The 13,767-nt window shown below is 43.9% G+C and overlaps 1 protein-coding gene across 8 annotated transcripts in view; it reads left to right on the forward strand.

Moving 5' to 3' along the window:
- The first annotated feature begins 486 nt into the window (after positions 1–486).
- Positions 487–13,767, forward strand: part of MYRIP (myosin VIIA and Rab interacting protein) — a 148,169-nt gene continuing 134,888 nt past the window's right edge. For 2 of the 8 annotated variants that reach the window (XM_081882940.1, XM_081882947.1), the window contains exon 1: positions 4,032–4,210. The gene's annotated coding sequence lies outside the window, so the exon portion shown is untranslated. Of the gene's footprint in view, positions 897–4,031; positions 4,263–4,874; positions 4,970–13,767 lie in introns of those variants that run through there. The other 6 variants (XM_081882945.1, XM_081882946.1, XM_081882943.1 and 3 more) reach the window with 5 other exon arrangements.

A 13,767-nucleotide genomic window follows, 5' to 3' on the forward strand; every position in this document is an offset into this window, starting at 1 on the left:
GGAGAAGGGGACGGACAGAGGACAAGATGGTTGGATAGTGTTCTCGAAGCTACCAGCATGAGTTTGACCAAACTGCGGGAGGCAGTGGAAGACAGGAGTGCCTGGTGTGCTCTGGTCCAGGGGGTCACGAAGAGTCGGACACGACTAAACGACTAAACAACAACAACAACAACCCCCAGATGTTGCGCCCGTTGCGGCCGGCCCCCCCCGCCCCCCCCACGCCACGCCACGCCACTGCCTGAGGGGCAGCAGCTGCCTCCCTTCCCGCCGCTCCTTTGACGAAACTCCCCTCAACTGCTGCAACGTGGGCGCGCGCCACGGCCGGGCATTCGCAGCGCGCGCAAACGGGGAAGCGGTGTGTGCGCGCGCCTCTCACCCCACCCCCAACGGAGAGGCAAGAACGGCTCGTTGGCGAGATCCGGAAAGCGCGGCCGCGGCGCGCGCGCGCGCACATTCCCTTAACCGCCCGCCTCAGCCTCTCCTCCTCCTCCTCCCTCAGGAGCCGCCGCTTCCCTCTGATTGGCCGCCTGGCGTCCCGGCCAGGTGTCGGCGGCGGGAGGCAGCGCAGCCGCCCGGAGAGGGCGACGAGGGCGGGAACGGGCTTGGCCGGGGTCGTTGCCGTCGCTCTGCCGCCGTTACGACCCGACGCTTTGGCTCCGTCCGCGCTCTCTGAGGAGAAGGAGGAGCCCCTGTCGGGAGAGCGAGCCGGCGAAGGTGGAAAGGCGTCACTCTCCCGTGACAGGCGCCGAGGAAGCAGCAGCAGCAGCGCCGCCGCTCTCTTTCTCGACGGACCCGGTCTCCTCATGGGACGCCCGCCTCGCGCCTCATAGCTGGACGCGCCGCCGACGCCTCTGCGGGTCCGGGATATCGGGGAGCCGCAGCTGCCTAGCCTGAAGGTGGCCTTCCTTCCTTCCTTCCTTCCTTCTGGGGGCGAAAAAGAACCGGCGCCTCAAGGTGTCCCGCACCCTGACGACCTATGCATGCGGGGTGGGGTGGGGGGGGTGTAGTGGGGGGGGGAGACTCGGTTTGAAGGACTTGTGGACCCGCCTTCGGCTCTGGGGAATGTCGTTTCTTTTTTTTTGGGGGGGGGGAGTCCTGCCCGATATGGGGGGGGGCAGAATCGATGGGGGAAGTTGCCCGCCAGCTTCCATTTTGGTGCATCTCTCTCTGGCGTTCTGCAAGGACTAATAATTGTCCACCTCTTTTTTTTTGCCGGTTTCCTTTATCGCAGTGCCTGCTGCTGCTGCTGCTGCAGGGGAAGGGAGAATGTGCCTGGTGCTGCTGCTGCTCTAGAGGCGATTGCTCGCTTGGACACACGCTGCTAATATATATATGCCCACGATTTCCCAGCTGGGTCATGCGGGGAAGGCAGATCCCAGCTGACTTTGACGTTAGGACGGCGCCAGGGTGGCATAGAGGGAAAACTGGGCAGGGATTCCTTGGGATATATATATATTCTTGAAGATCAGCTCTCTCTCTCTCTCCCCCTTGGCTGCCGGAGTTTGGGCTCCGGTGTGGCGTTCGTGCTGCCCCTTAACTGCCTTTGCAGGTACTGTATTTTTCGCTCTATAAGACGCACCAGACCACAAGACGCACCTAGTTTTTGGAGGATGAAAACAAGAAAAAAAATATTCTAAATCTCAGAAGCCAGAACAGCAAGAGGGATCGCTGCACAGTGAGAGCAGTGGTCCCTCTTGCTGTTCTGGCTTCTGGGATAGCTGTGCAGCCTGCATTCGCTCCATAAGACGCACAAACATTTCCCCTTATGTTTTAGGAGGGAAAAAGTGAGTCTTATAGAGCAAAAAATACGGTAATTCCAACGCTAGGGGCCGATTGGCACACAACTGGCTTGGCATTAAGTGAAGAGACCGTGCTAAGGGAAAGGGGGCAGGCAGAGGAAGGTGGAGCAAGCAGGGAGGATGAACGAAATGGGAAAGGCTGCTATTGCTTCAAATGATGTGAAGCCCCAAGCTATGCATGTTTAGTTGGAAGTAATTCCCATAGAGATCAACAGGGATTGCTCTCCAGGCTTGTACGCTTCAGCTGATCCCTCTCTGCTAGCCTAGAAGTCAATATGTTGGTACATTGCTTTGAATAAGTTATTGTGTTACTAGCTATTGTACGCGGGTTTGGGGTTTGTTTGAAAAATAATTTATGATGGCCTTTCTTCTATGCTGCTGAATCAGCCAAAGGTGTCTGTGTATATGGGTGTGTGTCACTTGCTCTGTGCCAAAGATAAACTTCTCTTGAGGGCGAGGTAAAAGTTGGTTTTATGTCTGTGTTTGACGTCACTAAAAAGGTGAATTTGTAACAGTCTGGAGATCACAGTTCCATCATACCTGAAATCATCTTTTTTTTAAAAAATATATGAAAAATGCCCCAAGCAGTGTCAACTGCTTGAAACCATTGTCCCTTTCTGCTCATTTCATTTATTTACATTAAAACACTAATCAGATTTATTTAGTTTGGATTGGTGGCCAGCTGCTCAAATAACTTGGCAGATTTATTAAAACATCATTATCTGATCACAAATAATTGCTCCTATTATTTCTTATTAGAAAGCAACACAATGTTTTGCTCTGCAGTAACTTCCAATAGATTTTGGAAACCGTAGTGCACAATATTATACACGCAATATTGTGACTGCATTATTTCTGCTAGTATATACAGCAGCACCTTTCAAAATCACAGGAAAGAGCATGTGTTACTATAACATTAACGTGAGGACAGCACATTGCAATTATGCAAGAAAATTCCATCTGGTCAAAGTTAACTTGTCTTAAGCAAATTAATTAAAATGATCAGTGCTGTTGTGCTGAGCTGTATTTTTAAATTAATGTAACCAAATTGGAAGAAAAAACGAAGCAAAATGCTTTAAAATGTGGCTGTGCTGTTAAGTGTATCCTAGGGAATACAACCATGCCTAAGGGAATTATATTGATGAATATGCTGCATGTGCATTAAAAAGCTTACATATTTTCCTTTTCCAAATTAGCTGTTGGAGCCAATAACTCTTGATTTCTACAGAAATAGGGGTGTAAGGCCAAAGCTGAGCCCCTTTCAGTCCATTAATTATGAGAGAGATTTCAGCATGCGCTTATCTTTAACTTAATTGCAAGGCTTAAAGATGCATAACCTGTCTTGTGTTGGTCAGGCTTCCCATCCCTACTCTTCCTTTGAAAATGCTCTTCCAGATATTGGGAAGAAATTTTGGTTTTTGCACCCAGGAAGATACCTGCTTCTATTAACTGCCAGGAAGTGACTTGTCTAATTATTCCATACTAGGGCCACAGTTCTGTCCATGAGTTCTGCCTGTTGAGGGGCTACAGGGTTTGTCAGGAACTGGTGGAATGAGGGAGATGCCATCACTGTGGTGGCTACACTGACACAACACTACAAATACGCTGGCAGAATGCCTAAAATGAACAGTGTCATGGGAGGGTTGGGGTGGCACAGTTTTAGGCCGTAGCGCATGTCATTCTTTCACAGTGTCTCCCTTTGCCACAAGTGGGGGAACCATCTTGCAACCAACTCTATGCATATCATGAGGCACAACCATTGAGCAGCACTAGTGGCCAGGATACTTCCTACTCCTTCTCCTGCTCCCTGTAGGCAGGCTACTGTGCCCTGGCACGCTCCATGGTAGTTATGCAACACACGAAGGCATTTTTGATGTGGAGCTGGTGTCATACGGGACGCTATACCTCCCACCCTGCAAAGCACCTACTGAGTGACTGGTTGGCAACCCCAGATGTGTGTCATTTCCTTTCGGGGTCTCCTCCATCCCAGAAGCTATTCAATAAAATATTTCACACTGCCATATGGTTTGTTTTGCTGTTGTTTCTGGGACTTGGCTCCAGCTGACCCCATTGGGATGGAACTCCGGAGACAAGACTGACTTTTCAGGGTCCACAAGTGGGATGGGAGCTAATGTCAGGGTACATGAGGCAGTCATCTGGCATGGTGTGGTGAGGGTAGAACAATGAGGTGTGATGTCATAATAAAGCACTGGTTGGCTCATGTAGGGAGCAGCCTACAGACCCTGTAGTGCCCTTCCTGGTTGGTTTAAGTGGAAAGGTGTACAGTCCCACCTTTCCTAGTGTGGGGACTGTATACTTCCTGAATGTAAGATCTGAGTTGCTGCACTTGGCAAGGGCTTCTCCTGCAGTCCGGTGCTCCTGGTATAGATGACTTGGTGTGCAGATTGTGGGTAAGAGAAGAGGCAAATGCCCTGTGATGTATCTGTTTCCTGTGGCTGAGTGGTAGGGAATTGCCCTCTGTCATTTGCAGTGTGAATTTGAGTCTGAATTTGAGGCAGAGGGCCTTCTCGGTAGTGGCACCCACTCTGTGAAATGCCCTCCAGTCAGATGTCAAGGAAATAAACAACTATTGACTTTTAGAAGACATCTGAAGGCAACCCTGTATCAGGAAATTTTTAATGCCTAATGTTTTACAATTTTGTATGTGCTGTAAGCCACCCAGAGTGGCTGGGGAAACCCAGCCAGATGGGCGGGGTAAAAATTATTATTATTATTATTATGAGTTTCCTGACAGTTGCCCCTCTCATGGTTTTTGCTGCTGTTATTGTCAGGCTTGCTAAAAATGAGTGGTGCCAAACTCCCATCTCCTGCTTCCTAACTTTGTCCCCTGTATACAGAGCCACTGGAGGTTGTTGCTGTCACTCTCTTTCTCTGCCACTATCCTGTATTATGAATCCTGATCCCTCCCTTCCACTTCTTGAACCCTTGCCTTAGGCAGGGTTTTGGTATGCACTGCAAATATCCTGCTCTAAGGATAGGGGGAGGGCTGTGCTGTGTGAGCTCTCCTGGTGCATTGTGATGTAAAGCAGCAGTTGTGAGCAGTATATGGGGATTTGAATCCCTACCTGGAGAGATGTTTGGGGACTGGCAGTAATGTGTTCCTGGCTCTGTCACTGCAGCTGTACATGACTGCTGCTTAGGATTGCCCTGTAAGTGCTGTTGTCTATGTTATGCTTATGACCTTGGTATCAACATTTCTTGATAATTGAATAGGAACATATAACAGAGAAGAATAATGGAACACACACACACACACACACACACACACACACACATTTTCCATTAAAAACAATTTAGAGTCCAAGAGTAGTTTTTGCTAATATTGTATTGGGCTTTAGCAAAACAGAGTCATTGACTCCTTCTAGGTTGCATGCGTAGAAGTACCTGAAATAATTAGATTTATAGAGGATTGTAACTGATGGTGAGCACATCTAAACATTAAGGAAATGTTTGGGGAGTTTTGTAGCCCTCTTCATGTTTACTAGAAAGCAACTTCTATTGCATTAAAGTGGGCCTTGCTCCCAGATAAATGTGCATAGGATTGCAACTTTAGCAGAATACAGCATTAAACCTTGACCACCTTACTATACCTAAAATGCTTTTAAGGCAACAGGCTGGAGTTCTTGATACAGTGGCTTACGCTTCTTGCAGGGTTTCTCAGTTATATGGACAAAGCCATCCACTAGAACAGTGTTTCCCAGCCTTGGGTCTCCAGCTGTTTTTGGACTACAACTCCCATCATCCTTAGCTAGTAAGACCACTGGTCAGGGATGATGGGAACTGTAGTCCAAAAACAGCTGGAGACCGAAGGTTGGGAAACATTGCACTAGAACATCACAGAAAGAAGATAAAGAAACAAAGCACTTTCCCCTTACTCGTAACCCATTGGCAAACTATTATTATTATTATTATTATTATTATTATTATTATTATTATTATAAATGAGATTTGACTTTGACTTGCATTGACAATAACATGTTGAAAGATCCTGCTTTTGTACGCACACAGCTATGGAAGCAGTTTCCACACCGTAGCAATGTCTGAACAAATAAGGATGTTTAAGAAGGCTATGGGATTTGCAGTAGATGAAAAAGGACAGAACAGGCATTCATTACTGATGCTGAAGAAAAGTGTTATGCGCTCAATATATTTTTGTTCAAATAAATCATCATAGGGAAAACCTTGACTTCAAAAAGCACAATTGATGTATAAGTAAAATATAATCACAATTACATGAGTATGTATGCTGGTTGTTCAAAGTGTATTTTTTTCTGATGACTGGAAGAAAGAGAATGTTAGGGGTCAAAATACAGACTTGGAGAATCAAAGGTATACAGATTACACTTAAATTAGGTAGCTAGTAGAAATCAAAGATATTTGTTATATACTCTTGTTAATCAAATCTATCATCTGCTTCTATTGACCAGTATGGGATATTTTCTTATTATATTTGGGTATTCTCAGAACCAATTGTCATTGTCATTCAGAAGATTTATGAATAAATAATAGATGTCCATTTCTTTTATGTTTAATGTTACAGCAAGTTAAATTTGGCACCCCCCCATTACACCATTCATTAAAATGGTCCGAAATAATAAATGAAATATTATACAAGAAATTAACCTGAATTTTAAAGGTCTTTTTCCATTCAAGCTGTATCAATGGAAATTCTGCTTAACAAGCAGAAGCAGCAGTGATTGAAACTTTTCAATGTGTTTTGAGTTTTGTGTAAAGGTCAACTGTTAATGAAGTATATCTTATGCTAAGAGTACCTGCAAACAAGAACTGCTTAGCATATTAGCAACTGTCAGTCTAAATGCTGGTTTCAGGCACTCTTCGCCTGTTTTCCTTTCTTGGTGACTTCATCAAAAGCTTGTTAATTGTTCTGACAGCACCACTTTCCTATTTAATGTGTGTGTTGCTGTTGGGTGTTTTTTTTGCTGATTTATTTAGTGGTCTTTTGCCTGACTGTTTGCTTTACTATATTCAGGAATGGGAAATAATTGCTTTTTATTTACCTTGTAAAGTGAGCCTGCTCCTAAGCATTTGTGCTGGGTTAGCTGCAAGTGACTCTGATGTAACTTCACTGCAGTTCTGGGATAATATGATTTTTATTATGCATACACATTCCAAAAACACAAACACCGATGCAGACAGTCTTTGGTTGGCATGTGAGAAATGAAAGTCAACATTATGAAGAAAGTTTGCCTACACTTTGAAGAGCCATGGCACGCTCTTTTGATTTTGGGACATTCTGCTAATGTTAGCAACATAATAGTAATCTATTTAGCGTCACATCTATATTTGAAGACAGCACATTTTAAGCCTAACTCTTTACTTGCTATTCTTTAAAAATAATGTTTGCAAACTTGATTAGCAAAAGCATTTTCTTTACCCAATTAGTTCTGCACATGCATTTCCAAGAAATTACAGTTTTAGTGCAACAAAGCAATTGTTCTGCAAGCATCCAGGACCTAGATTCTAGTTGGAGATAGGCTTTTTATATTGAATCGAGAATTAGATATTCTAGAAGAGTCAAAGGAAAAGCTTTGTGATTTTGACGAAGGGTAAAAGCCATAGAAAAGTTGGTCTTTTACAGTTATCATAACTGATGTGGACAACTTCATGATACCAAAACATTATATTATTATGAAGAATATCCAGTTACAGTACTAAAGTGTGTATATGTGTCACACACACACACACACACTATATATATATATATATATATATGCTTTCGTAGATTTTCACGGGTACAGGAATGCAGGTTTTGGTGTCCTCGGGTGTCTTCCCGTGTAAAAGTTGGGGTGTCTAGGCGACGTTTCGACGAGGTCTCACTCGTCATCTTCAGGCTGGTGCTTTCGGCTTCTTGTTACTGGAACAGAGCAGGATCTCAGTGTTTGAGTTCCTATAAATACTGTTGAGGGGGTGTGGTGTATAGCCTCCAATGTTCTGGGCAGAGAGGAAGTTCCCAGGCTAGTGTGCCTTTTCTTCTTTTGTTCCTTAATTACTTGAGGGATATCTTGAGTGATTTCTTGAGTGATATCCTGAGTACCACTTAGGTGGGTCATTAGGTGTGGATTAGTTGCTAAAGTCTTTGTGTCTTGACCTCTTGAACTTTGTGAAGAGTTTTTCTGAGAAGATGGCTGTACTGCACTTAGTTGTGCTCTGGCTTGGCTTCGTGTATAGGGGCGAGCTGTGGTTTTGTGGCCTGTGTCAGCCAGATCTGTGTAGGGATTGCAGGGGGGTGCAGCATCCGGAGGTGCCACCATGGTTTGGCTACTGGATGGTGTCTGTAATTTATCTGTGGAGAGGGTCTGGGTTTGGGTCTGGTGTGGTTGATTGGTGATGGCGTTCTGTGTGCCTCTGGATCTGGTGTCAGTTTTTGTGGGGAGGGCTAATTTCCAGATGTCTGGCAAGCGGGATGTGTCGTCACGCTTGTTCATGTTGTGAGGGTGTTTCTCTATCTCGATGGCTTCCATGATTATTCTCTTGTGGTGATGTTCCATGTTAAAGAGCAATTTGGAATCTGCAAAATTAATTTCGTGTCCTGTTTCTTTCATGTGTTGGAAAAGAGAGGAAGTTTTTTCTTCTTTTTTGACGGCATTCTTGTGTTCTGCGATACGTGCATTTATTCGTCTGTTTGTTTGTCCAATGTACGTGGCTGGGCAGACTTTGCAGGGTATTTCATAGACCCCTTGGTTTTCCAACTGGATTTTATCCTTGGGGTTTCTGAGGATATTGGCTATTTTTTGGTTGGTGCAAAAGGCTGTTTTGATATTGTGTTTATGGACAATATCAAAACAGATCCCACCACCTATCTGGAAAAAACCACCAAATCCAAAATAAAAGCCTCTCCTATCAGTGAAGAAATCCAGCTAAGAATCATCCCCAGAGAAAAATCATCCAGATGCCCCAAACTCTACGGCCTCCCCAAGATACACAAAGAAGGAACACCACTCAGACCAATAGTCAGCTCCATAGGCTCACCTCTACAAAATCTCGCTAAATTTCTCGCCAAGCAACTTCAGCCCTATGCAGAATCCATCTCTTCACACGTTCCAAACTCCTTCCAGTTCATAGAAACAATAAAGAAGCAAAACCTACATCCTAATGACCTACTTGTGAGCTTCGATGTTGTATCTCTCTTCACACAAGTGCCCATTAATGAAGCCTTGACAGCCATTCAAAACAAATACAATCCCCCCGAATACATCTTGGACCTGACCAACCACTGCCTAACCAACACGTACTTCATCCACAATGGACAAAGATACAAACAGATAGAAGGAGCACCTATGGGATCACCCCTCTCACCGGTCATCGCAAACCTGTACATGGAACACTTTGAAACCAATGCTTTAGACAAGTCAGAACACAAACCCAAACTTTGGCTCAGATATGTTGACGACACCTTTGTAATTTGGCCACACGGGAAGGAAAAACTGGATAGCTTCCTCACACATCTCAACAGCCTACACCCCAAAATACAATTCACTATGGAAATAGAAGCCAACAACCAACTTCCCTTCCTTGACGTCCTAATCTACAAAAAACCTGATGGCTCCCTAGGACACACTATCTACCGGAAAAAAACACACACCAACCGCTACTTACATGCACAATCACACCACCACCCTGCACAAATAAACTCCGTAGCCAAGACTCTCATCTCCAGAACCAAACGCCTGGCTGACAAAGACCACTTGACAACTGAGTTACAGAATCTCTCAAATGTGTTAATTGCCAATGGATACCAGCAAAACAGGGTTACGAAGCTAATCCAAAAAGAAACACCCCCCAAAAACCAAGACACAGAAGAAAACAATGGCATGGCCCTCCTTCCTTATATCAAGGGCACTACAGATAAAATTAGCAAAATCCTCCATAAACACAATATCAAAACAGCCTTTTGCACCAACCAAAAAATAGCCAATATCCTCAGAAACCCCAAGGATAAAATCCAGTTGGAAAACCAAGGGGTCTATGAAATACCCTGCAAAGTCTGCCCAGCCACGTACATTGGACAAACAAACAGACGAATAAATGCACGTATCGCAGAACACAAGAATGCCGTCAAAAAAGAAGAAAAAACTTCCTCTCTTTTCCAACACATGAAAGAAACAGGACACGAAATTAATTTTGCAGATTCCAAATTGCTCTTTAACATGGAACATCACCACAAGAGAATAATCATGGAAGCCATCGAGATAGAGAAACACCCTCACAACATGAACAAGCGTGACGACACATCCCGCTTGCCAGACATCTGGAAATTAGCCCTCCCCACAAAAACTGACACCAGATCCAGAGGCACACAGAACGCCATCACCAATCAACCACACCAGACCCAAACCCAGACCCTCTCCACAGATAAATTACAGACACCATCCAGTAGCCAAACCATGGTGGCACCTCCGGATGCTGCACCCCCCTGCAATCCCTACACAGATCTGGCTGACACAGGCCACAAAACCACAGCTCGCCCCTATACACGAAGCCAAGCCAGAGCACAACTAAGTGCAGTACAGCCATCTTCTCAGAAAAACTCTTCACAAAGTTCAAGAGGTCAAGACACAAAGACTTTAGCAACTAATCCACACCTAATGACCCACCTAAGTGGTACTCAGGATATCACTCAAGAAATCACTCAAGATATCCCTCAAGTAATTAAGGAACAAAAGAAGAAAAGGCACACTAGCCTGGGAACTTCCTCTCTGCCCAGAACATTGGAGGCTATACACCACACCCCCTCAACAGTATTTATAGGAACTCAAACACTGAGATCCTGCTCTGTTCCAGTAACAAGAAGCCGAAAGCACCAGCCTGAAGATGACGAGTGAGACCTCGTCGAAACGTCGCCTAGACACCCCAACTTTTACACGGGAAGACACCCGAGGACACCAAAACCTGCATATATATATATATATATATATATATATAACTCTTTGAATTATTTCAAAGATATTGCTGGAGTTAAGTCCTACAGAACAGTATCTTGCAGGTTCAACTGCTTCAGCTGCAAGGTGGCATTAAATTAATTGATACTGGCAATCCAACAATTCAATAATTTTAAACCTATGCAACCTATTGGACTTGTTATTGGATTTTTTTGGGCAGGGCAATAGCGGTCGCTTTGCTTTAAGGCCATACCTAGCCAGAATCTGGGATTTGACATTCGACAGCTGTGAACATTTAAGTGATGTCTCCCAATGGCAGCTAATGGTTTGAAGTTTGCAAAGTAGTCCTACATCAAGAAGCAATGTTCTGAACTTTTTTTAAAAAAATGGAGAAGGGCATATGTGGCTTACCTTCCCCCACACCCCAGCTAAGGATGATGTAGTCTATGTTTGTGTGTGAAAAGAAGAAATATATAAACTGCAGTTTTGAGACATGGAGTAAGAGACTAGGAGAGCTTTAAGAGAGGGCTGAGCTCAGGCTGTGTAAACTTTTTAGGGTGCTAGCTGTCTTCATCTGCATACCTGTTGTGGGGCAGTGGCGTATGCTGTTGGAGCGTTTAAACTGCATGCTTTGCAATCTCAAATTGTTTATTTTAAATAATCTTAAAATATTACAATATGCCATAAGCCTCCAATTGCCTCATTTCGAAAGAAACCACATTCCACTAATATTGTTCCACCTGGAGAAATGGGGTGAGCATATCGATATATTTCCTTTATGACACCTGAACTTTTAATTTATTTATTTAGAAATATACAATTCTTGATTGTAAAAAACAACAACCACCCAAAGTGGTTTACAGTAGTATGGCAATTTGTCAGAGCTAGCAAAACAATACTGGTATGTGTTTCATGATCAAACGAGTGATTCAATATATTTTACTGCCCTATGTTAGTTCCTTGAAAGCTTTTAAAAATGGATATAGCTTATTACCAAGGCAAGAGGCCAACTTTACCTTAATGTGTTTCCATAAAGAAATACACAAATAAGTTTGCCAGCTTTCCAGTGATGAAGCACAGCTGATTCAGTGGAAGCCAGTTTGGCACTAAATTAAAATAAGCTTGTAGTTGTTTCCTGCAATTAACTCTTAGTAATAAAATGATTTAGAGAAATCGGTGCAAAGAATTATGGCTATTGATGATGTTTCACTTGTAGGCCAGAAGGTCAGGCAGGGAGTGTTTTCTGGGTATATGAGTTAAGTTTTGCTTTTAAAAAACAAACAAACACAAACAGACAAACATTTTATGGGACACCAGGGCCTGCAAGCCCCGTCCCCCCCCCCCCCCGCAAGGCAAAAGATTCAAAATGCTTCTTGAACTTGAGAAGTTTATGCAGAAGTATATGTCAAATTCATTTTGGCATCTTGTCTTTTTTAGGTCTGAGGCAGCATGCTTTGAATGAATAACAATTTATTTGCCTCTGAAGAATGTGGCACACCAAATCACACAAGCATATATTTTCTAATAAATTTATTTATTTTTGAGCATGATTTTGAGGTTTATGGATTTTTGCTTGTAGTCTTTTTGGTGCTGCCCCTTCCTTTTCCTACCACAAGCAAAGATCAGGTGATGAGTGGGTTGGACTTGCATGCATTGCTTAAGGGCGGCTGGGTAGCTCTTTGGGCATGATCTCAAGTTGTTGCCATATTTTATTTTTGGAAGACACTCTTTCTCCAGATAAGATTAGGTAAATACCCTAGTCTGCTGTTGGGTAAGGTTTGGGTCAGAGATGCCAACTTGAATATTGAGGGAGGGATGTAAGCCCCACCCCAGATAATTGATCTCATGACACAGTGCACACACACCATTTGAATGGCAATGCCCATCAACTTTGGGGAGGCCCTGGCCCCCTCATATAATTTATGGGGGGGCTGCGTGAAGCCCCCCAAGCTCCTAAGAGTTGGCGCCTATGGACCAGGTAGTGAAGTAATAACCAATAGTAATCGTGGCTCCAAAATTAGGCAGATCTGTCTCCCGCAACCCCAAACTGTGAATGTCTTCCTTTTACAGTAAGGAAAATTGGTTTATTTCTTAGTTGCACTAGCAATTGAAATTTATTGCCTTATTTGCGTGCACTATCATGTTTAGCTGCTTTGGGATGCAGTTTCGAGGCTGCAGCTAGCAGAGCTGTCAGGAGGGAACAGATTATACTGTGTTCTATTGTTTGTGTATATTTTACAGAGTTTTGCTATATGCCACTCTGATTTACATGGGGGGGGGGGAGTGAGAAATAATTTTACACATTAAAAATTGTGATATAGCTTAGGCCATGACTATATTCTTCAGTCATCTGGACCACTTGCCCTGCAGCTAGATTCCCTAGCATAGCTTTTCTCACCCTGTGCTGTTCTGTATCCTGGACTGCCACATTTGATCAGATTGGATGGGTCTAGTGAATGGATAGCCTTGCTGTACTTGCAGGTAGCTAAGATAGATGGATTTCTGGAACTCTTTCAGCCCTAGGATGATTATTAGGTAGTGTTGGTAAGTGTTTGTATTTTTGGGACATGCATCTTTATGTGCCAGTCCTGAACTGGAAGTGAGGGACTGGAGCCAATCTAATTTGCCATTGGTCCTTCACACTTTTGTATGAAAAGAAAAGAAAACAAGAGAAAGAAAGGAAAGAAGAAAAAGAAGCCTACAAAAGCCTGTACCTTCCTTAGCTGCTTCTGGCTGAGCACTCCTACATATAAATTCTGCTCATTTGCTATTGCAGACCTTGGCTACCTCCCAAGGTAACCTTTTCACCATAAAGCTACTCTGCATTGATCTCAGCTTATAAAAATTCTTGTTCCAGCCTGGTTGGTTCTTGACCATGCCTCTCTCTGTGCTGTCCTCACAGACCTCATTTGAATCTAACTCTTGATTGACTGTCGACTTCTCCTGAACAGTTAGCAGATCATGCTAGAACACTGTCTTGTTCAACCTCCTGCTAAATTAAAGCATGTTTTCTTTTAGACAGTTAAGTGAGAGAATGGATGGGATTG

Source organism: Podarcis melisellensis, assembly GCF_964234715.1.
Source record: "Podarcis melisellensis genome assembly, chromosome: 12".
In the NCBI taxonomy this organism is placed as follows: Eukaryota; Metazoa; Chordata; class Lepidosauria; order Squamata; family Lacertidae; genus Podarcis; species Podarcis melisellensis.